Below are 23,602 nucleotides of genomic sequence, written 5' to 3' on the forward strand. Positions count from 1 at the left end.
GTTTCAGAACTTTTCAATCTCTTCTCAAAGTATAGATCTACAAATCCAGAATGTTCCTATTCAAATGGGTTTTTGAAGAACTGACTGTACTCATCCGTATGCAACTCCTAGTTTTAACTATTTTCAGATAGAGAATATATTCTTATATGAATCAAAGTTAAATGTTCCTCAGCTTTAAAGCATTTAGCTTTCTTCATTTAATGATCTCGTGTTATTAACTGAATAAACAGTTAATAGATTGGATTCATCAATTATACTGTATATATTTTCTAGTCTTTCAATGGCTCCCTAAGTATTTACAAAATGATGAATATACAATAATTAACACAGTACTGATGGCTGAAGGAAAGCTGTCTGGTTGAAGATCCTGACAATATCTTTGGAAAAACTGATCTTGTTCGGAATTACCTTGTCAACACAGTTTTTTTGAAAATGAATGGGAACTATTATAGTGATAAATGATTTGGCAAACTAGCTCTGAAAGGGAAAGCATGAAAAACTGCGATAAAGATAAAGTAATTCTATATCAAATGTAAAAACTGACAAGTGCTGTTTAGATGTTCATCATATACAATATGGCAAATCATCAGTAAAATAAAGAACTTTTGTCTTCTTGGGTTATGTAAAAGAAGGTCTCAGGTTCTCTTAACACTACAGTTAGTAGCACTATATGCACATCCAAGATCATTTCTTATTCTTGATACTTCATTGTAAAGCATGTCATTATTACTTCTATCATGATAATTTGTTCTAATCTAAGTGAAGGCTAAGGCAGACAATTACACATTATCAGCTAAAATATGCCACTTGGCATTCCACAAGGCATGCCGTTCATTATCCCCACTGACACTTTTTGTTATTGTAACCCTGGACAGGTGTTCTGAATATTTATTTCAGACAGCAAAACATAATTCGTTTCATGATTTCCACACAAATAGCTGATTATTCAGGGATCAAATCTCAAAAGGATTAGTCAAAATAAAGTACTGAGTGAAAAGAACCATCTCAGGAGGAGGGGTTGGGAGTGATGGGAGAGGTGAGGAAATTCAGCTATTTGGAGTCTACTGCAGTAAAAGTCCATTTGTTTATGCATGAGATATGGGCTTCTCTAGCAAAGCCCCCCATCTCTAATTGGGCTTGAGAGGCTGGTTGTAACCTGCCTTCCTGAAATGCATCAGTCCCTGGATCTTGACTCAACAATGTCAAAGGAACAGCAAAGCATTTCCAAGTCAGGATGGTGTGTGTCTTGAAAGTGGTAGTGTTCCGAAGTACCGACTGACTTTGCCCTATTAGGTATTAGGAAGTCATGAGTTTTGGAAGCGCTATTGATGAAACTAAACACATAGAAGTTATTGCTGTGCTTAACTTTTTTTTCCATTTTCTATTTTAATCAAAATAAATTAACCAAACGTGTTAGATTAGATTCCCTACAGTGTGGAAACAGGCCCTTCAGCCCAACAAGTCCACATCGACCCTCCGAAGAGCAACCCATCCAGTCCCACCTCCTTTTGACCAATGCACCTAACACTACAGACAATTTAGCATGGCCAATTCACCTGACCTGCACATCTTTGGACTGTGGGAGGAAACCGGAGCACCCGGAGGAAACCCACGCAGACACGGGGAGAATGTGCAAGCTCCATACAGATAGTCGCCCAAGGCTGGAATTGAACCTGGGACCCTGGTGCTGTGAGGCAGTAGTGCTAACCACTGAGCCACCATGTTTACCATGTGATCTACTGTATTTTCCATGTCATGTGAGAATATAGTCTCCTGTAATTTCTCCTCTGTGTTCAAAATTCAAAACATGTTTATAGAACCATGAGAGGCATAGATAAGGTGAGTAGCCAAAGTCTTTTACTCAGGGAAGGGGAGTCCAAACTTAGAGGGCATAGGTTTAAGGTAAGAGGGGAAAGATTTAAAAGGAACCTGAGGGGCAAGTTTTTCACACAGAGGGTGATGCATGTGTGGAATGTGAGGAAGTGGTGGAGATGGCTACAATTACAACATTTAAAAGACATTTGGATAGGTACATGGATAAGAAAGGTTAAGAGGGATGTGGGCCACATGCAGGCAAATGGGACTCGTTCAGTTGAGGAAACTTGGTTGGCACAGATAAATTGGGCAGAAGTGTCTGTTTCCATGCTATATGACTATGTTATGCAGTATAACAAAATTAAACTTCAGAAAAAGAGTGAGAATGTCAGAGGCTAAAATACCCACCAAGCTGGAACAATAAATCTGATACTTTGCTGCACTGGTGTTTGGGAGTTGGGGAAGGAGATGGGTCACATATTCCACAGCACCAACTATAAAATAGGAAGCAGCCTCAAAGCCTGATTGACAGACTGGCTAAGCAATGGTGGGGTCGCAGGGGACAAGAATAAAGGGTGGCAATTGAAGGCCATCTTGAAAAAGGAATAGCTTAATTGCATGTGTCTACCCTTTTCAAGTACCCTTTTTGAACAAGCACTATACCTGTATTATGGACAACTCTCATCACTTCCATGAAATTTAGGTGGTTAACAAGTTGGTTCAGATGATACTCAATGCACTTACATCCGACAAAGTTGCGTGATCTTTATCAGGTGCTACATACATCACAAACCTACTCAAACCTAATAATGGGGATATCACATTTTGATCATCACTGACCACATTATTAGCCAATGTGTGCTCTTGATAAGAGACAAATGGATACCTTTGATAATATGATTTCTCAGTTGTTTGGGTTAAAGACTATACAACAAAGTGATAGGTTTGTATGCATGTCAGGTAGTCAGGTGACCCTACAGAAGTCCTATTTGACAATTGCAGTGCAGAATCCAAATGACATGAATTAATAGTCATTCACATTCACATAATAAAAGCTCAGTACAGTTCTTTACAATATATTTATTTCAATTTAGAATTGCACAGGAGAAAACTGGAACATGCTTGATACTGATAATGATGAGGTAGGTTGGTAAGAGCTTGTGCACTCCATGTTCTTTATTAAAGTAACATTGCCTTCATAACTAGAGTATTTACAAATGCCTGTGAGTTTAATTTTTTCTTGCAATGTTACCAGAACAAAGTGGGGGAATTATGCATCCTGATACAACTTACATTGTGACAATGGAGGGAAATATTACAAATTTGAATTTCAGGTGAGAGAATGTGAAGAATATGTTGGGACTTCAGTGATTCATTCCCAGTGTTATTTATTTGGTCATTTACTTTGTGTGTGGCTAAGAGATATTTATAAAAGCATTCTTTGAAAATTTCTTTTATTGAAAGGATCACACACCCTCAAGCCCTTAGTTTAAGGAAGAAGTTCATATGAGATCCACTAATGTATAGACAAGGCCAAAACTAATGTAACAAGAAGGGGAAGAATCGATACAATAAGACTACTTATCCAGACCTAGCGCACCATGACTATGGAAAATGAGAAACATTGTAAAGAATAGAAAAGGAAACTCAATGATTGTGAAAAAATAATTAAGGATGTAAAAGTTTAAAAATATGAAAGGTTTATTGTAGAGGTTACTGTGCTGCCAAAGATTATGATGTAACATTGATGTGAGGAATCATTTTACCATATTTAAAATCTTTGGGGGAGGAAATATTGTTCTTTATGTCTAGTTTAGGGCAAACTGATGTGTGAAGCAAATGGGGATAAATAGGGTGGAGGAATTGCGATGCATGTTGTGAATGAAATCCTTGTTTATTGATATTATTATAGTAGCATGTTGGTGATATTGCCTGATTTTCCATGAATTTAAATAATTGGGCCTTGCAAATTCTCCATTCTGAACAAGTCATCCCTCTAACTCATCTCAATTTTAGTAGTCCACTCCAGCCATCATTTACACTCAAATAGAATAGAGGAAAATCTGCCTTAGCATCACCACAGCTCAATGAATAGGCGTATTGCCTGCATGATATTCACCTGTGCAAATCAGAAGGATGAAATCACCACAATTGGCCAAAAGACAACTGGGATGATTTGGTATAAAAGGGCTTAGCAGTCGTGCATTATTCACTGAGTGAACCCTAATGAAAATACTGGTTTGTGCTGAGATCAGAAAAAGACAGAATAAAGTTCAGTTCTAATAGTAAAGTCTGCTGATGCTTATTGCTTCGGAATACCAAAAGGCTGAAGGGTTGCTGATATTCATGAAATTCTCATACAGCAGAGTTTGGCTCCTTCAGAAGCAGAGAAATTGAAGTCAAAAAGAATGACAAAAGTGTAGCGTAGACACATGTGGTAATGTGATGATGTTATAATGTTATTGGTCATCTCTCATTCATCCAACCTATAAAATGAAATCTGAATCCTGGTTACTAAAGCAGTTATAAAAAAGAAGAAAAGATATCATTAGGACTTTGTGTTTAATTCACCTCATCCACAACTGTCAGTCACTGCAGAATTGCATGTCCCTCATTTAGACTAGTTGCAGACCCCATTAACAGTCAATATAGATCAAATATTTTCTGAATTTGAAGAATGTGACTGAATTTTTATCCATGCCATAAAAGCAAAAACTTGTTGTTTTCAACACCACATTTAACATAAAGTCATAACGTCAGTGCCACAATTTTCATTGTGTTATGAATTTGACTACGCTAATGAAAAGTGATCATATTTTCTTGTGGAGCCTTTGTTGATGCATGACAATGACAAAGTAACACAAATTAGTAAGAATATTAAAGAACAAAAGCATATGAATTTCCAGTGGTTGCAGGCTGTATTTATTAACTATTCATTTAGGGTATGCAGCCTAAATATATTGATACAATATATTATTGTCAAAAAGAACACCCCAGAGAGTTTATGGAAATAGCTGTCTCCTTTCTCTAGATGCAAACCAATTTATAATAAATCTCAAAAGAGAATCCTGCATTAAATCAATCACAAATTAAAATATTTTTACCAATGGCTCAATGGCACTACCAGAAAGTAATTTGCTTCTCCAGATCCAAGAAGAGAACTGCAAGTACCATTATTTATAACTCGAGTTAATTGTGACAAGTGCTTCACATCAAAATCACTGAATGTTTTGTTCTTTTGCTTTTAAATCAAGAAATCGTTCAGTACTCCAGGGACAGTTTAGTGAGACAGGTTTGACGAGTGTATCTTGAAAAGTGCAATCATTTTCATTTAGATGTCTCTCTTTCGAACCCCCTGGCTTGCTGTCAGTTTTTTGCAAGCTTGCCAATTGTGGCACACCAAGATTTGGCAGCTTACTACAGCTATTGACTTGATTGTTAGGGGCAAAGCTGCCGGTACTGATGCCATACTTCGTGGACAAATCATGCAGAAAAAATGGCATTTCTGCAGCATGGAGTGCAGGTTCATAGCTCCTTGAAAGTACAGTCGTAAGTAGATAGGATAGTGAAGAAGGCGTTTGGTATGCTTTCCTTTATTGGTCAGAGCATTGAGTATAGGAGTTGGGAAGTCATGTTGAGGCTGTACAGGACATTGGTTAGGCCACTTTTGGAATATTGTGTGCAATTCTGGTCTCCTTCCTATCGGAAACATGTGACATGTGAAAGGGTTCAGAAAAGACTTACAAGGATGTTGGCAGGGTTGGAGGATTTGAGCTATGGAGATAGGTTGAATAGGCTGGCACTGCTTTCCCTGGAGCGTCGGAAGCTGAGGAGTGACCTGATAGAGGTTTATAAAATCATGAAGACCCTGGATAGGGTAAATAGACAAAGTCTTTCTCCTGGGATGGGGGAGTCCAGAACTAGAGGGCATAAGTTTAGGTTGAGAGGGGAAAGATATAATAGAGACCTAAGGGGAAACTTTTTCACACAGAAGGTGGTGCATGTATGGAATGAGCTGTCAGAGGAAGTGGTGGAGGCTGGTACAATTGCAACATTTAAAACACATCTGGATGGGAATATAGAAAGGAACAGTTTGGAGGGATATGGGCCGGGTGCTGGCAGGTGGGACTAGATTGGGTTGGGATATCTGGTCAGCATGGACGAGTTGGACCGTAAAGTCTGTTTCCATGCTGTACATCTCTATGATTCTATAAGTATTGTACATTGCAGCAGAAATAGAATTTTTTCAGATAGCATTGAGAGTCCTTCAGTCCATGTCTCAATATTATCAACTCATCTAAATTTTCTTCTCCTTCTTCAGTTTTTACTTTCGGTTTCTGCTTCAATTGTTGCCAGGATAAGGCTGTCAGATCTTTCTTTCCATTGACCATATTGGTATCTTTCTTTGTAGAATCGTACTTAGCAACTCTGTTCATTCATAATTTCAACACTTAATCTTATTCCATCATTTATCTTTCTGTCCAAATAATGACTCTGAGCATTCTCTACCATACCCACATTTCAAAAGCTGTTATTATGTTTCAAGTAGAATGTCAAGCTTCAAGAGATCTGCGGTAAGATGGAGCATGAAAACTTATATCCTTAGGTCCATAAGACCATAAGACATAGGAGTGGAAGTAAGGCCATTAGGCCCATCAAGTCCACTCCACCATTCAATCATGGCTGATGGGCATTTCAACTCCACTTACCCGCATTCTCCCCGTAGTCCTTAATTCCTTGTGACATCAAGAATTTATCAATCTCTGACTTGAAGACATTTAGCATCCCAGTCTCCACTGCACTCTGTGGCAATGAATTCCACAGGCCCACCACTCTCTGGCTGAAGAAATGTCTCCGCATTTCTGTTCTGAATTTACCCCCTCTAATTCTAAGGGTCCTAGTCTCCTCGCCTAACAGAAACAATTTCCTAGCGTGCACCCTTTCCAAGCCATGTATTATCTTGTAAGTTTCTATTAGATCTCCCCTTAACCTTCTAAACTCCAATGAATACAATCCCAGGATCCTCAGCCGTTCCTCATATGTTAGACCTACCATTCCAGGAATCATCCGTGTGAATCTCCGCTGGACACGCTCCAGTGCCAGTATGTCCTTCCTGAGGTGTGGGGACCAAGACTGGACACAGTACTCCAAATGGGGCCTAACCAGAGCTTTATAAAGTCTCAGTAGCACAATGGTGCTTTTATATTCCAACCCTCTTGAGATAAATGACAACATTGCATTCGCTTTCTTAATCACAGACTCAACCTGCATGTTTACCTTTAGAGAATCCTCGACGAGCACTCCCAGATCCCTTTGTACTTTGGCTTTATGAATTTTCTCACCGTTTAGAAAGTAGTCCAGGCTTGTATTCTTTTTTCCAAAGTGCAAGACCTCGTATTTGCTCACATTGAATTCCATCAGCCATTTCCTGGATGCAGCGATCACATGATGATCCTGGATCATCACATGCAGTGATGATATCATAAGTATGTCTCTTAAAGATATACTGACTGTGAGCCATTAGACAACAAGGTCAGCCCTCATTTTTCATTTTGGCAGTGGGATTTCTTTGGTTACAGCAAAATTCAACCCTTTGTGTCTCGAAATCTAGTTGTAATAGGAGGCTAGGCTCTATATAAGCATTATTCTATTAAACAAGGTTCTGTTACATGGGGTAGGACCATTACTACTGCAAAAGTACATTCTTGCAAAGGGATTGGTAAATGATCCCAGAACACAGAGTACATCTGAGTGTATCAAATTTACACCTCAATTAGTTACACCGCATTTCTATTGTCTTTTTAGCGATGTCATGATTGCTTCTGTATATGGGTGAAAATATGTAGGAAACTCCAAACAAAACTAGGGTTAAGCAAACGTTTCATACATTTAATCTGGAACAATTTAAATCATGTGGGTTTAGAAATTGATAATGACAAAAGTCATTATTATAACTTTCGCGCAGCTGATCCTCCCCAGGCCTGGAAAACAATTGTAGCATTGAACTATTTGTCAAACCTGAAATGAAACATGTTCAATTACATTGATCGAGCAAACCATAATGAGATTTCTATTGCAAATACGTGCTGGCAGCAGTTCTCCATTGGCAGTGTGGACTAGTGAACAACCCAAAGAACCCATCTCCTTGAAGAAGCATTCAATTGTAACAAAAGGACAACTGTATTCACCTAAATCACTATTGCATTCTATTATATTGAAGATCTCTTCACTTAAATTTAGCGTTGCTACTATAACAGTTTATGTTCTTTAGTTTTAAAATGCTGGTCTGATTTTAAGCTAGCCTGAAAACTAGTATTACATCATGAGTCAGAGAAAAATGCGAATTGGTGCTGAATTTACTGTCATTCCAGTAAGCAACTCACTTAGCTCATCAACCAATAATAATAAAAATGCTGAAGATGTTTTGTGGTATGTTATAATATAGAAGAGAGCACGGTTTGCTCCTGTCAAGAGGAATTAAAGTGACAATTTGATCTAAACTGTGAACTGACCAGTCCGGGAATCATTGCACATTAAGCAGCTGAAGTAGACATCGTTAAAAATCACACAACACCAGGTTATCGTCCCACAGGTTTATTTGGAAGTACTAGCTTTATTTGGAAGTACTAACTTTTGGAGCACTGTTCCTTTATCTGTAGACATAGACAGTGACAGATTAATGAAAGAGGGAGTCAGTTCTGGTAGGATGTAAAATGGATGTAACTGTATATCACTGGGGCAAGTTATGTAACATATCTTATGCTTTTATGTCAAACAAAATCAAAATTTTGCAGATGCTGGAAATCAGAAATATAAACACAAAATGCTGCATGTACTACGTAGTCAAGCAACATTTCTGAATCAAGAAACAAAGTTAATGGACTGAACTTTCTTGGCAGCGCAGAAGTGGCTTTTGAGATTTGGGGACAAGTAAAATGTGATTGACTCTTGTCAGCCCAACTCCATGACATGTTCTCACCTCCTTGGTCATTTCCCAAAGGCAGGATCTCACCTCATGGTAGCTAATATGGGCAATTTAATGAGGCAATTAGCCCCCATATGTGGGTGTGGATCACAGGCAGCTGGAAACCAAATGGAAGCAGCTTTACAGCTAACAACAAACCATAAAAGACTTTTCTTATTCAGTTATTAAACCACAGAGCCCTAATCTTCCCATGCAAAAGACATACAATTGTAGCTCCTTCATGGAGATTGATCTATCTGCTAATGTAACTGCTGCTGCAATACTAGCCATTGACACTTAAGGTGCCCCATTGCACACTGTCTTCCCTGTTATAATCTTTACATTTCATGGACTAGCTGCCCCACCCACAGGATTGGTTCAGCAGCCTTTGCTGAAGTTGGAACTGGGCCTTGTCTAATGATGCGGTTCTGGGAGATGACTTCCTACACAGCCACTTACAGGTTTCAAGACTGAACCCGGTATCAGGATCATGAATGACCTGGTCAAATTCAGATCAGCATTTCCAGTGGAGAACCTTCCATCAGAATGGAAAGCTGTTAATGGTGGGTGGCTTTAAAGCAAATACACAGACAGTGGAAGGAAACAGGGCCAAGAACGAAGGGAAATGATCTGTGACAGACAGGACAAAACAGATGAAGAGCAGTGGAAAGAAGTCAGCTTTGTAAGCAGTAAATACAGCTAATGAATTTGTACAAGTACAAGTGAATTACTATCTCACCTGGAGGAAAAGTTTACGTCCTGGATAGAGGGAAATGAGGAAGGGTTCCTGTGGCACAATGGTAGTGTTTCTATCTCTGAGCAAGGAGGCCCAAGTTCATGTCCCACCTGCTGTAGTGGCATGTAATGACATCTCTGAACAAGATAATTTAAAATATCTATAGAGGGAAGGGAGGAGTTAAACTGTAGATGTTGCATCTCCTGTTATAGCATGGGAAAGTGCTAGCAGGAAGGGAGCAACTATTAAGAATTGGAAATTAATTATGGAACAGTCTTTTCAGAATGTTGAAATAAGAGGAGGAGAGGATGTGTTTGGTTGTGGCATTGGGCTACAGATGGCAAAAATACTAGGGGACTATCCATTGTTTTTGATAAGGAAAGAAAGTACAAGGAGCACCCTAACACAGGAAACAGAAAGGATGAGAATTGGTGTGAAAAAAGGGCCAGAGATGTTCATCAACCACAAAGGAGGAAAATCCTCAACTGAGGCAAAAAGAAGACATTTTCAAAGCTGTACATGTGGACGTTGGAATTGTCAGAACAGGCACAACAGAGAAACTGGGAGAATGAAATAGGATCCTTTGTAACTTTGTAATTGTGACTTTGAGAGTTAGAGGCTAGTAGTACATATTGATGAAGTATTCCCAGAAATGTAGCTTGGAAAGTTGAGGAAGAGAAGGGGAGAGTCAGAGACAAGAATGTAAGGAAGGGGGTGAATCTGAATCATAGTTAATGACTTCGTCTAGTTCAGGGTGAGAGGAGAAAGGAGCACTAACACAATGATCGATATATCTGTACTGAGAAAAATGGTGAGGCAGAGGATCCAACAAGGAGTGTCCTACACATCGCATGAACAACCTGGGACTAATCTGGGCTCCCAAAGCACCAGCTCTTATTTGAAGGTGTAGTTATAAGACAAGGTCTGTACCGTAAGAAAAATTCACCCACAGGAGAGGGTGGATGAATGGGTGCCGCTGAGATTTAAGAAAGAAGCAGAGGGCCCAGACCATTCTAATGGGGTTGCAACAGTCAAGGGACTAATATCCAAAGCAAAAAGGATGCAAGTAGGCTTAGAAAATCAGAAATTCTTAAAGTAGCAGAGGATGTCACGAGTCCTTGACAATATTTAATCTAAGCTGCATGGGTCCTTGGCTGCACAGCATTCCAGAAAAAAAACAGCTCATTTCAACGAACAGGCCAGGATTAACAAAGAAACCTTAGGGGAACAATGTGAGTCAGAAAAAAAATGACAAAATGAGAAGAACTAGAGCTGATACTGAAAGCAATAAGTTCCATGGGGTATGAACAGGTTAGAATTGCAGCTGTACAAAACAATCCTGTTTATGAAACTTTACCTGTTGGATTTGAGAGAGCAGGGAACTAAGAGGTTGGAAACTGGGAGTATGGGGATATCTCCAGGATTGCTGAGGTTAGTGATTGATTAGGAAATGATGACATGATGTTCTGTGGTGGCATCAGTTTCCACAAAAGCTGGAGGAATAGTCAATGAGATGTCATTCAGCCTCTGCAAGGAAAGGGCTTTTTAACTAAACAACAAGTGACTCCTCTGCCTGTGGATTTAATGATAATAATTAATGAGTTGGAGTCAAGAGAATATAATGCTGCAAGTTCGGACATTGGTGATTTGAAATAAGGGAAGACATGCCATAAAATATGTATTGGGTCACCATCATTTGTTGAATTATTTTAATGTGAAAAGCTCTGAAAAACATTCTTCCAGAGTCACGACATTCTACAAATACATTAAAGACAAAAGAGTAACTAGGGAGACAATAGGGTCACTTACAGATCAGCAAGACTGCCTATGTGTGGAACTGCAGGAGATGGTTGAGGCACTAAATAAGTATTTTGCATCAGTGTTTACTATGGAAAAGGATATAGAAGCTAGAGAACTTGGGGAAATAAATAGTGATATCTTGAAAATATTATAGAGGTGGAGGTGCTTGACTTCTTAACACATAAAGGAAATATCCCCCAAGCCAGATTAGGTGTACCCCAGAGCTTTGGGGGGAGCTAGGGAAATGATTGCTGGGCCCTTTGTTGAGGTATTTGTATCATCAATAGTCACAGGTGAGGTGCTGGAAGACTAGAGGTTGGCTAACGTGGTGTCATTATTTAAGAAAGGTGGTAAAGAAAAACCAGGGATCTATAAACCAATGAGCCTGACGTCAATGGTGGGTAAGTTGTTGGAGGAAATCCTGAGAGATAGGATTTACATGCATTTGGAAAGGGAAGGACTGATGAGGGATAGTCAACATGGCTTTGTGCATGGAAAATTATTTCTCACTGACTTGAGTTTTTGAAGGCAGAGTAGTGGACATTGTCTATATGGACTTCGACAAGGTTCCGCAGGGTCGACTGGTTAACAAGGTTAGATCACATGGAATACAGGAAGACCTAGCCATTTTGATACAGAACTGGCTCAAAGGTAGAAGACAGAGGGTGGTGATGGAGGGTTGCTTTTCAGACTGGAGGCCTGTGACCAGTGGAGTGCCACAGGATTGGTGCTGGATCCACTGCTTTTGTTATTCACATAAATGATTTGGATATGAATAAAGGAGGTATAGTTAATAAGTTTGCAGATAACACCAAAATTGAAAGTGTAGTGAACAGCGAAAAAGGTACAGAGTACAATGGGATCTTGATCAGATGGGCAAATGGGCTGGGGTGTGGCAGATGGAGTTTAACTTAGATAAATGTGAGGTGCTGATTTTGGAAAGGCAAATCAGGGCAGGACTTAGACACTTAATGGTAATGTCCTGGAGAGTGCTGCCGATCAAACAGACCTTGGGATGCAGGTTCAAGGTTCATTGCAAGTGGAGTTACAGTAGACAGGATGGTGAACAAGGCATTTGGTAAGCTTGCCTTTATTGGTCAGTGCATTGTGTATAGGAGTTGGGAGGTCATGTTGCCGCTGCGTAGGACAATAGAAGACCGCATTCAATTCTGGTCTCCCTGCTATAGGAAAGATGTTGCAAAACTTGGAAGGCTTCAGAAAAGATTTACAAGGATGTTGCCAGAGTTGGAGATTTTGAGCTATAGGGAGAGACTGAATAGACTGGGGCTCTTTTCGCCGGAGCATCAGAGGCTGAGAAATGACTTCTCAAGATTTATAAAATCAAGAGGGGCATGGATAGGGTAAATAGCCAAGGTCTTTTCCCCAGTATAGGGGAGTCCAAAATAGTGGGCACTCTAAGGTGAGAGGGGAAAGATTTAAATGGACATAAAGGCACAGAAGTAAAAACAATAACTGCAGATGCTGAAAACCAAATACTGGATTAGTGGTGCTGGAAGAGCACAGCAGTTCAGGCAGCATCCGAGGAGCAGCCTGAACTGCTGTGCTCTTCCAGCACCACTAATCCAGTATAAAGGCACAGAAGGTGTGTGTGTGTGCGCGCTCCAGAGGAGGTGGTGGAGGCTGATACAGTTACAACATTTAAGAGGTGTCTGTATGGGTATCTGAATAGGAAGGGTTTAATGGAATATAGGCCAAATGCTGGTAAATGGGACTAGATTAATTTAGGATAACTGGTCAGCATGGACGTGTTAGACTGAAGTGTTGTGTCCGTGTTGTACAAGTCTATGACTCTAAATGATCAAAGGAGCGAATGGGCTTCAGAACACCTTAGAATTATTTGTTTCTGCTTTGGAAGGGATATATTTGCTGTGGAAGGAATTCAGTGATGCTTGAATATGAGAATATTCATGATAGCAGTATACTCAGGATGTGTAAGGGATATTCAATTCAGGTGTTGAAAAGATTTGGCTTGAACCTATCCAGTTTACCATGGTATTGAGAGTCAATTTGCCTCCAAAATGCCATCCATGGTGCATTTACACATTCAGACTAGACACAGCAGACAGCATTTTGGTGTCAGCACAAGGTACATCTCCCAGACAGATGCACAATAGGCAGATCATAAGGTAATTTGGAAGTCATCCCTTCAGCTAATGTGCTCTTTTAACCTTATACAACCATACATGTGCTATTCAAAGGCGTCAGGTTTGTCTGATCAACTTCCACTGGGTTTTGCTACAAGTTTAGGTGGTGATTTCCAAAGGTGTTTAATGTTGTTGAAATTCATAGGGAGTGGGGTGGAACACATTGATTGACTTGGTTCGAATTTCAAGGATTTCGCATCAATTCCTTACTCCCAGACATGGGAGAAGCAGTTGGAATTCCCTTTGGATTACAACACACTGGGGAGAATAGATAGAGGTTACAAGGAGCGGGGGGATGGTGCTTGAAGAGGTTGGAGGAAGAGGGGAAAAGGGCTGTAATTTGGAGGCCATATTGGTTAAGCATAGGGAAGGAGGGTGGTTGGGGAAGGAGAAGATGGAAAACGCCATTGGTTTGGAGGCCAGCCAATTCCAAGATTGGAATCTTTTTCTCATGATCATAACTCGGATCTGAAGTTGGGGTGAGGGGTGGTGTAATGGTTGGGGATCTGAGTCTTGGAAGGCTGTAAGCACTGGGGGAATTCAGAGGTTTGCTGCAAATTTGGTTGGAGGGCTAGGTGATGGGTTTTGCAGCCCTCTGTGGAATGAAATCAGAGATGGTGACTGTTGAGGACAGAAGAATGGAGAAGTCAGTGAGGGAGGTGAAGGTCTCACAGATAGAGCTCAGAGCCTTCACGAGGTGGATTTGGAAAGATATTAACAAGGCTCAGTGGGTAGTGTCCGATTGTTTTAGATGGGTAGGCAAGCACATTGAATCCAAGTGGATCAGTACTTACCTCCTGCTTGAACAGAACCTTATCCAACTAGAGTTTCCAGACATTCAGGAAATGCAAGATTGTATTGAAATGGTGGGTACACATGAGGTAAACAGCCTCATTACAATCTATAAAGTGCTGTTCAGCTTCCTTTGAACTAGTCAGCTGCTCACATCTATCATTAAATTGGAAGTGGGCAGTTTGAAGACTGGTCAGGTCAGGATTCCAAATTATAATACTTTCTTCTGCCAGAGGGGACCATACAGATCAATCATCTGATGTTGTGAGGATCACAGGCTTCGCCCTGACTATATGTACATTGCTTTGAGGACATACAACTCTTCGATACACTGCAACTAAAAGAGATCACACTCACTCAACATCCAGCTGATATGCAGCTTTGGAACAAAACATCATACTGGACCATGTCCAGTATCCTGGCAGTAGTTATGATGCTTTCATTCTGTCAAAATCCACTCTTTAAGCCACTATTTATTCACTACTATAGCAACCACTTGACTACATGCCAAAATAAACATTCCAAACTTAACTTTATCAATCAAGCTACATTGCGATAAAATATTTTATAAACTGTAAACTATAAAAAAAATTATAGTGCCACCACATGAGCTGACCTCATAATCAAACAAAAGGTTGAATTGGTGAAAATGAAAACTCATCTAGTCCTGGATGTCAGACTAACAGCTAGACAAGACAGAGGCAGTGGAGGTATTGAGGTAGGTGGCTAATAAGTAGAACTGTGTGACTTCAGTGCAACATAGCTTTGCTAAGATGCAGGGTGATTACAATGAGGGAATGGATAAGGATTGAAGGACTCCAGAGATAACACAGCAGGAAGACAGGCCTTCCTATGCAGATGCTAGTTAGGATAGTTAAATGTGAAACCAAGTGAGGGAAACCCTCTCACCGAGTTAGAGGAAAATGATTCAGTTGATCATGTCAAATGCTGAAAGAGGTCAGATAGGTGAGGAATGACAGTGTCCATGGTCTCACTCACAGAGAACATCTTTTGTGACTTTGATTAGGGTCATTTCAATGTAATGCTGGAGTAGAATTCTGACTGAAGAGAAATGTCAAAGATGCACATAGATTTGGGAAGCAATAGCACATGCAGGACTTTGGAGCAGAAAGAGACGTTGCGGATGGATGGTAGTTAACATGGATTTGAAAGTTCACAGAAGCTGTAGGTATTTGAGGGGGGAGGCAGTACTGACAACAGCCTTGATGGAAGAGGGGACAGTAATTGAGAAGAGGTAACTGTTTACACCTACTGGCAAGGGTAGCAGGAAGGATAGTTGAGTGACCAGTAGTTTAATTAGAATGAGGTTGAGCGAGCTGGAGCTGGGTCACATGAACCAAGAGGCGAGTAGAGAGAGCAGAAAAATTAACAAGGTGTCACTGAGAGAAAAAAGGCAATCATTGGCACTGTATATTGCCAGTCTTAACCAGACAGATTATACAGAGGACAGAAGTCAATGAATCAATCAGATGATGTTCCACAAAAACATAAGCCAGAACAATTATAATGATCTGTGAGTGCAGAATATCCAGTCACTGCTCTGTTTAGTTAATGTTTATCTCAAAGAAGTGGCAGCACAGTGGCTTGGAGTGGGACAGTGGCTCTGTGGTTAGCATTGCTGCCTCACAGTGCCAGGGACCTGGTTCAATTCCAGCCTCAGGCAACTGCATGGAGTTTGCACATTCTCCCTGTGTCTGCGTGGGTTTCCTCTGGGTGCTCCAGTTTCCTCCCACAGTCCAAAGATGTGCAGGCCAGGTGAATTGGCCATGCTAAATTGCCCATAGTAGTAGGTGAATGGGTTACTCTTCAGCGGGTCAGTATGGACTTGTTGGGCTGAAGGGCCTGTTTCTGCACTGTAGGTAATCTAACCTAAGTCATAAATAACAAGTAGAGTTCTAAAGTGAAGCTTCTAACAATTTCTCATTTTCCTCCAGAGTAACGTACTGAACATGTGTGAGTCGTTTCACTCTAATTTCCAATAGTTAGTGCAGCTGCTTCTTTGAGATAACGTGAATGTTTTCTTGTGTGAAGATGATCATTGGGTTTTATTCACCATTGACCGTCATCACACTCAGAGCATCAACAGGCTTTAAAACTATAACAGGACGAGGTTCTGGTGATAACATACTTCACTTAGCCAAAATAAATTACATTTAAACTCAAAGTTGGCTCCGGATGACCATTAAATGCACCAGGACAAGTGGGAAAATGAAGAAGTTTCTCATGAGAATACACTCGGAACATAATTCTAAGTCCCCATGGCTGCTAACAATTCTTTTCTTTCAATAGAAGTGATGGACTATTGGAGAAAGGTGCAGCATAGATTACAACAAGTCAAAGTTTCTCTGCATTTTCGGTCTAACTCATTGTTACATGTCATAGGTTTCCATTTGAAGAGAATTGTGAGCTATCAGTATTTTTCCCAATTATATCAGTTTTTCTTAGGACTGTATCAGCTTTCTTACAGCTTTACTGGATATCTAAACATTTTAGGTTGGGATTTTTGTCCTGAGAATTGTTAAATGTATTGAGACCATAAAGGGTAGATGTCTGAAATCTCAAAATATCTATATAAATATCTATACAAACCATCAGTCAGACTGTGCCAGCAACACCATCACCACTGCTCATTAGAGCTTAGCCTTAACCCTTTTGTGGAATTATTGTCCAGACCGACTGGAGTCTCCACAGCAGAACAGAAATACTTCATAGCAAAACATAAGTGGCAGTATAACTGTAGACTTGAAAGTGTGGGGATAGCTCTATCACATTTAGGATCATAAGGTTATTCAAATGTACACAGCTCCACTTTAATGATAAGTTGCTACATTATAACTAATATATCACAGCTAACACAATGGAACACCTCTATAATTTCCATGTTGCAACCTCTTTGTGTGGGACTGGAAATTACTAGGGATGACTTGCCCTAATTAATTTACCCAACGTGTTTTCCTATAATTCATCTGTGTTCGGTAGTTGCTCAGATCCTGTTCACAGAAATATACTTTGGATAAGGAACTTGATTTGTTTCTGAATAAACAACAAGTGTGCAACAAAGTGGAAACATTTTCAGAATAAAGCTACCTTTAATCGTGAAATGGTGCATTTTAAAATCTGTGTTTTCATGCGAATTTCTCTCATTTGAAAATGCTTTGTGCAATTATTACCTTGTAGTTGCTACGGCAATGTGTTGCTTAGCAACAATAGGTCATGTTGTAAACTGGTTAACGGTTTTCCTTCACAGTGCAATCTAGCTTTACCTCAAACCCTAACGGCTTGAATTTTTTTTTCAAATCCCTCACTTCGACAGTCATTGGTACATAGCGTCACAGAGTTGTACAGCATGGAAACAAACCCTTCGCTCCAAAACAAAAATAATTTTCGCTTGATGCAGTACAATGGAAAACTCCCTCTGTCCCTATTGTTGAGGTTCCAGGGTTTTGTAGAAAGTAAGTAATGTTGCCATAATCTTGAGGACCTGAGGGCTGCTCTCTCTTTAGAGACAGAGATAACTGGTGGCAGTTTAGCCTGAGGGTCACCACACCTCAGACAAGGCGGTGAGGTTGAGAAGGTGGGAACTGCATGGTGACCTCAGCCAGTGTGTTTCCACATTATATAGCAAATATAACTCAACTGTGAGAGTTGAGTAGTTAATCTGCTTGCAAATATCCCAAACTGATCAATCAGTTAGAAGGCATTCAAGGGTAACCCAAACACAATTCTCCCTTTCGGAGAATGCATATGAAACAACCTGACCATAACTGAGATGAGAAATTCAGGATCTCACCATTTGTCTGTTGGAGTGCAACATCAAATCTTCAAACCAGCCCTCTGGCCCTTAGAAAACTTCATCTTTAAGTTTTAATGTTATGCTAGTGGAAGAAATTAGATTAGTTCAATGTTCAGAGGCTATAACTTGTACATTCCTATTATACACCAGCACTGCTGGGCCAGCATTTATTGCCTGTCCCTAGCTGCCCTTCAGAAAGTGTGGTGAGCTGCCCTCTTGAACTGTTGCCGTGCTTTGGGGTTATGGAGGGGGATTGCAGGATTTTGGCCCACTATACTGAAGAATCAGCAATATATTTCTATGTTATAGAATCCCCGAGTCATACAGCATGTAAACAGACCCTTCGGTACAAACAGTTCATGCCGAACATAATCGCAAACTATACTAGTCCCACCTTCCTGCTCCTGGCCCATATCCCTCCAAACCTTTCCTATTCATGTATATATTCAAATGTCTTTTAAATGTTGTGATTGTACCTGCTTCCACCACTTCCTCAGGAAGTTCATTCCACATGCAAACCACTTTCTATGTAAAACATTTGCCTCTCGTCCTTTTTAAATCTCTCTCTTCTCACCTTAAACATGTGGCCCCTCGTCTTGAAATTCCCTTTCCTAAGTAAAAGACAACTATTATTATCTCTACCTATACCTCTTATTATTTTATAAACTTCTATCAGGTTGCCTCTCAACTTCCTCTGCTCCAGTGAAAAAAGTCCCAGTCTATCCAGCCTTTTCTTATTACTCAAACCTTCTATACCTGGTGACATCCTGATAAATCTCTAGTGAACCCTCTCCAGCTTGATAATATCCTTCCTGTAACTCGGCAACCAGAACTGGACGCAGTATTCCAGAAGAGGCCTCAGCAATGTCTTGCACAACCTCAACATGACTTCTCAACGCAAAGGACTGAGCAATGAAGGCAACCATGCCAAATGTTTTTTTAACCACCTTGTCTGTTTGTGACGCAAACTTCAAAGAATTATGTACCTACACCCCTAGGACCTCTATTCTACAACACAATGGCACAGTGGCTTAGTGGTTAGCACTGTTGCCTCACAGTGCAAAGGCCTTGGGTTCACTTCCACCCTCAGGTGGCTGTTGGTGTGAAGTTTGCACATTCTCCCCGTGTGTGCGTGGGTGTCCTCCAGTGCTCCAGTTTCCTCCCACAATCCAAAGATGTGCAGTTTAGGTGGATTGGCCATGCTAAATTGTCCAGAGATGTGTAGGTTAGATGGATTAGCCATGGGAAATGCTGAGTTATAGCGATAGGGTAGGGGGCGAATCTTGATGTGATGCTGTTTGGAGAATCAGTGTAGACTTGTTGGGCCAAATGGCTTGCTTCCATACTGTTGGGATTCTATGAAAACTACCCAATGTACTGCCCATATTTGTTGTAGCAAAGTGCAATGCCTCACATTTATCCAGATTGAACTCCGTCTGCTATTTTTTTGCCCATTGACCCATTTGATCAAGATTCTTTGTAATTTTAGAAAACCTTCTTCACTGTTTAGTCTGCTGCCAATTTTAGTGTTGTCCGCAAACTTACTAACCACGCCTTCTATGTTCTCATCCAAATCATTTCCATAACTGGCAATCAAAAGTGGACCCAGATCCAATCCCTATGGAACGCTGCTGGTGAAATGCCTCCAGTCTGAAAAGCAACCTTCCACCATTACTCTCTGTCACCTGCCATTAAGCCAATTACGTGTCCAATTGGAAGCTCCCCCTGAATCCCATGTGACCTAACTTTACTAATTAGTCTGCCACTCAAATCCAAATAAGCAACATCAACTGCTCTGCCATCATCAATCTTTTTGGTAACTTCCTCAAAAAATCCAATGTCAGGATGACTGGCTAGCACTGTGACCGAGAAAAATACTTCACGTTTCATGATAGCTCTGATTAATAATTTATTTGCTTGTACCTGTAAGTGTGTTTCTGAGGTAGAGTCTGTCAGATCTGGGCCTCATGGATTGGAGAGTTTTGAATTTGGTGTGGTGTGTGATTAAGAAATTGCCACAAGAAGATTTCCCAAGATATTTAACCGACTGCAGTTCAATGCTAGTGGCAAAGTAGTCTTCTGTTGCAGGAAGAAATATGCCCAGACTGATCAGTTTCACTGGAGGTTTTCTAATGCATTATTTATACTGATTTTCCTTCATATATTAGACTTTATTTGTTAAGCAGGAAAACAGAGTTCCTAGCATCTTAAACAGCTACAAAGAGTGACAACTAATTTTAAAACCAACCATGTCCTTTGTAATCTTTAGAAAATGTGAATTCCCTCAGGATTGAGGATGGCTTTCTTCCACTCCAACCCTGATCCATGTCCAACGCATTCTGTCTCTCCATGGTGTCCTTGATGTGTCCCTGCTCTGAATATGAAATGATACGCAGCAACTGGCAGATAGAAAAGTTCCCTTTTAACAAAGAGAAATGTAGGAATTTTATTAACAAGAACGTCTTGAATCCTTACTTGAGTTAAGCAGCAGTGTGAGAAAGACCACAAGCTGGATGGTTAGAGAGGGTGCTTCTCTTAGTCAAGGTGTAAAGGAGTTAGAAACAATATTGTGAAAGTTGAATTTCTCTCGCCCATGCCGAATCCGAGAGCATAAATTTCTAGCTGCCAGTTCAGGTGATAATCAAATCAGCCTTAAATACATAAATAAATACATCTTTTGTTTTAACCATATGAACAAATTATCACATTTCCATGGCAGAGAAATGTTTAAAAAATGTGAACATTTGTTATAAATATTTGTATTCTTGACTTGAAGCAATGAAAATGTGAAAGCAAATGATTGAATCACCTAACCATCAGGTATGCAAAGTATTACCTTTGAAGTGTCAATTTCAATACTATTGCATTTACTGCATGCTTAACAAATTTATGAACACTTGAACTGAACAGTTCAAGAATATTTTTGGTTTTGAGAAATAGAAAGAATATTTAATCCTAAGTGAAAGCCATTTTCTAACATTCATCTTCAACAAGTAACAGATGATTTCCTCAGCTGACAATAACTGTAGTAGAATTTTCTCTCCATGCATTTCCCTTATTGTTGTCATTGTTTCTGCTCTCCTTTACAACACAGTGTCTTACTTAAATGCACTTCTGACAGCTTTCAAATTCTTCTAGTCCTCCCCATAGCTGCTAAGCCCAAGCTGATTTGCAGATGTTCCTGATGCTCGATCCATACTTGAAAGATTAATTTGTCTGATCACTCCAAGGACTCTGACTGACTTAGAATCACATGACTGTTATTCTGAATAACAGAATAGTCACTCCACAAAAGGAGGTCATTCAGCCTGTCATGTCTGTACCAGTTCTCTGCAAGAAAAATCACCTATTCCTGCTCCCTTGCCTGTTCCCCAAGTCCTGAAAACATTTCCCCTTCAGATAACAGTCCAATTCTCTTTTGAAATTCACAATCTAGCCTCCACCACACACTTTTTGTGGCTTTCGTCAAATAGATTCTGTCCATGACTGCTCTGAGATGTTGTTTCTCTCCACAGCTGCAATGTTCTCCTTAATCTATGGGAAAATGGTGGCATAATAGTCCTGTCCTGGGGAGATTGGTCATAATGCCAGCTAGGGGAATGTAGGTTCAATTAATAGAATCTGGAAATAATAGTTAGTCTCAGTAATTGTGACCATAAAGCTATCATTGATATCGTAAACACCCATCCAGTTCACTGATGTCCTTTGGGGAAGGAAATCTGCCAGTTTTACCTCGTCCAGGAGAAAGTGAGGACTGCAAATGCTGGAGCTCAGAGTCGAGAGTGCAGGTCAGGCAGTATCTGAGAAGTAGGAGAATTGACTTTTCAGGCGTAAGTCCTTCATCAGGAATGACTTACCTAGTCTAACCAATATGTGACTCCAGACCCAAAGCAACATGACTGTTTGTTACATGCCTTTGAACTGGCCAGTTAGTTAAAGAGCATTTCTGCATGAGCAACAAATGCTGGCTCTACAACATTGGTCTCACCCCATGGTTGAACAAAAAAAAAGTTAACATTGCTTCCCAGCTCCCCTTTCCTTTCTTTCCCAAACACCTTGTATCAGAAATATTTAGAGGTCAGACTGTCCCATGGTTGAGCCTAATCTCTATCATAGTCAAAATATTATATTTCCATGTGACTCTCTGCATCGACAGTCCACCTGTCTTAAGTAGCACTCACTGTGGATTCACATGCATCTATAGTAATACTCATTTAGACTTCATTGCATTCCCTCTTACTCTGACCCCACCTAATACTTACTTTTTCCCAATCTGGTGCTATTTGTTATTCCAAATTCCCCGTACGCCATAGCGTTCCTCTTTAATTTTAGCACCTGGTCCTCACACCCTTGCTAGTTTAATTTAATCCCTCCTCAAAAACGCCAGCTAATCGCACCATGTTGTCATTACGTATATGAACTATGATCACTGGTTGATTGCGCTCTCCCCTCAGGGTGCTGTGCAGCCACTGAGTGACATCCTTAACTCTGCATCCTGCTGGATCCACATCTGCAGCTGCTGAAACATTGCAATTGAATCATTTATCAAAGTTGCTATTCCAGTCTTTCTCGTGCCGCACCCCTGTACAGCTGAACCTGTCAAGATGCCATGGACTCAGCTTTGTCTGTTTCATCCCCGAATTAAGAATTGTATCATATTTGGAAAGAGAGATGCACACAGGGGACCGTGTACTACCTGTTTGCTCCTTGTTGACATGCCTCCCATTGCCTCTCTCCTGCATCCCCACAAGATGCCAGTGACCATACCTGTCAGCATGCGATTCACACAGCCCTCAACCTCTCAGAGGTGCTGCAGTGCTCCGAGCAGCTATACAGGTTCTGAAACACAAAGTCTGAACTGCTGCAGTTGATGACGCTTCTTGCATTACCCAGGGCATGAGGCATGTCCTTGATATCTCACACATAACAGGTCTGACTGAGCATTTCCAGTATTTTCTATTTATTCTCACATCATGCTGATTTTTTTAAACTCAGTTTCATGCTGCCGCAGTTATATATATATATAAGATTCCCACTCCATTTCTGTTCAGACCTTCAACATAACAAATGAATCATATTCTTCAAATTTTACACAGCACTTAGACATAGCGTTACAAGATATAAAAAGGTTTTTCACTCTCCACAGCTGGGTAAATTAAATGATAATCATTTGTATTAGTTAACTGCCCAGATGGCAGCTTAAGATGTCTGAAGTGAGCATTATTATGTGTCAGGATTGGCTGGTTTTCTCTACCAGCTGTTAATAACTTCACACCATGCAAATCAGCTGTAGCAAAATCATTGGCACGAATGTTTTTATTAGCCGGACAACGTTCTAGAATTTTTAGTTTATTACTTGTTTTTAATGAATTATCCGTGAATTATCCCTTATCTTTGATTGAATCAAACTCAGTACAATATTCATGAAAAACAACCAAGACATAGTTTCAAACTTGTTTGAAAAAAGTCACAAAATAATCAAACTAAAACTATGTGGGGCTTTTTAAATATTGAGA

At 40.2% G+C, this 23,602-nt stretch overlaps 1 long non-coding RNA gene across 2 annotated transcripts in view; it reads right to left on the reverse strand.

Moving 5' to 3' along the window:
• Window positions 1-22,908, reverse strand: part of LOC140459024 (uncharacterized) — a 62,544-nt gene extending 39,636 nt beyond the window's left edge. For both annotated transcript variants that reach the window (XR_011953825.1, XR_011953824.1), the window contains exons 1-2: window positions 22,854-22,908; window positions 21,819-21,886 (exon numbers count right to left, since the gene is read on the reverse strand). This is a non-coding gene — a long non-coding RNA (uncharacterized lncRNA). The remainder of the gene's footprint in view (window positions 1-21,818; window positions 21,887-22,853) is intronic.
• Window positions 22,909-23,602: the final 694 nt, after the last annotated feature.

The sequence above is a fragment of the Chiloscyllium punctatum genome, chromosome 3 (genome assembly GCF_047496795.1).
Source record: "Chiloscyllium punctatum isolate Juve2018m chromosome 3, sChiPun1.3, whole genome shotgun sequence".
NCBI lineage: Eukaryota > Metazoa > Chordata > Chondrichthyes > Orectolobiformes > Hemiscylliidae > Chiloscyllium > Chiloscyllium punctatum.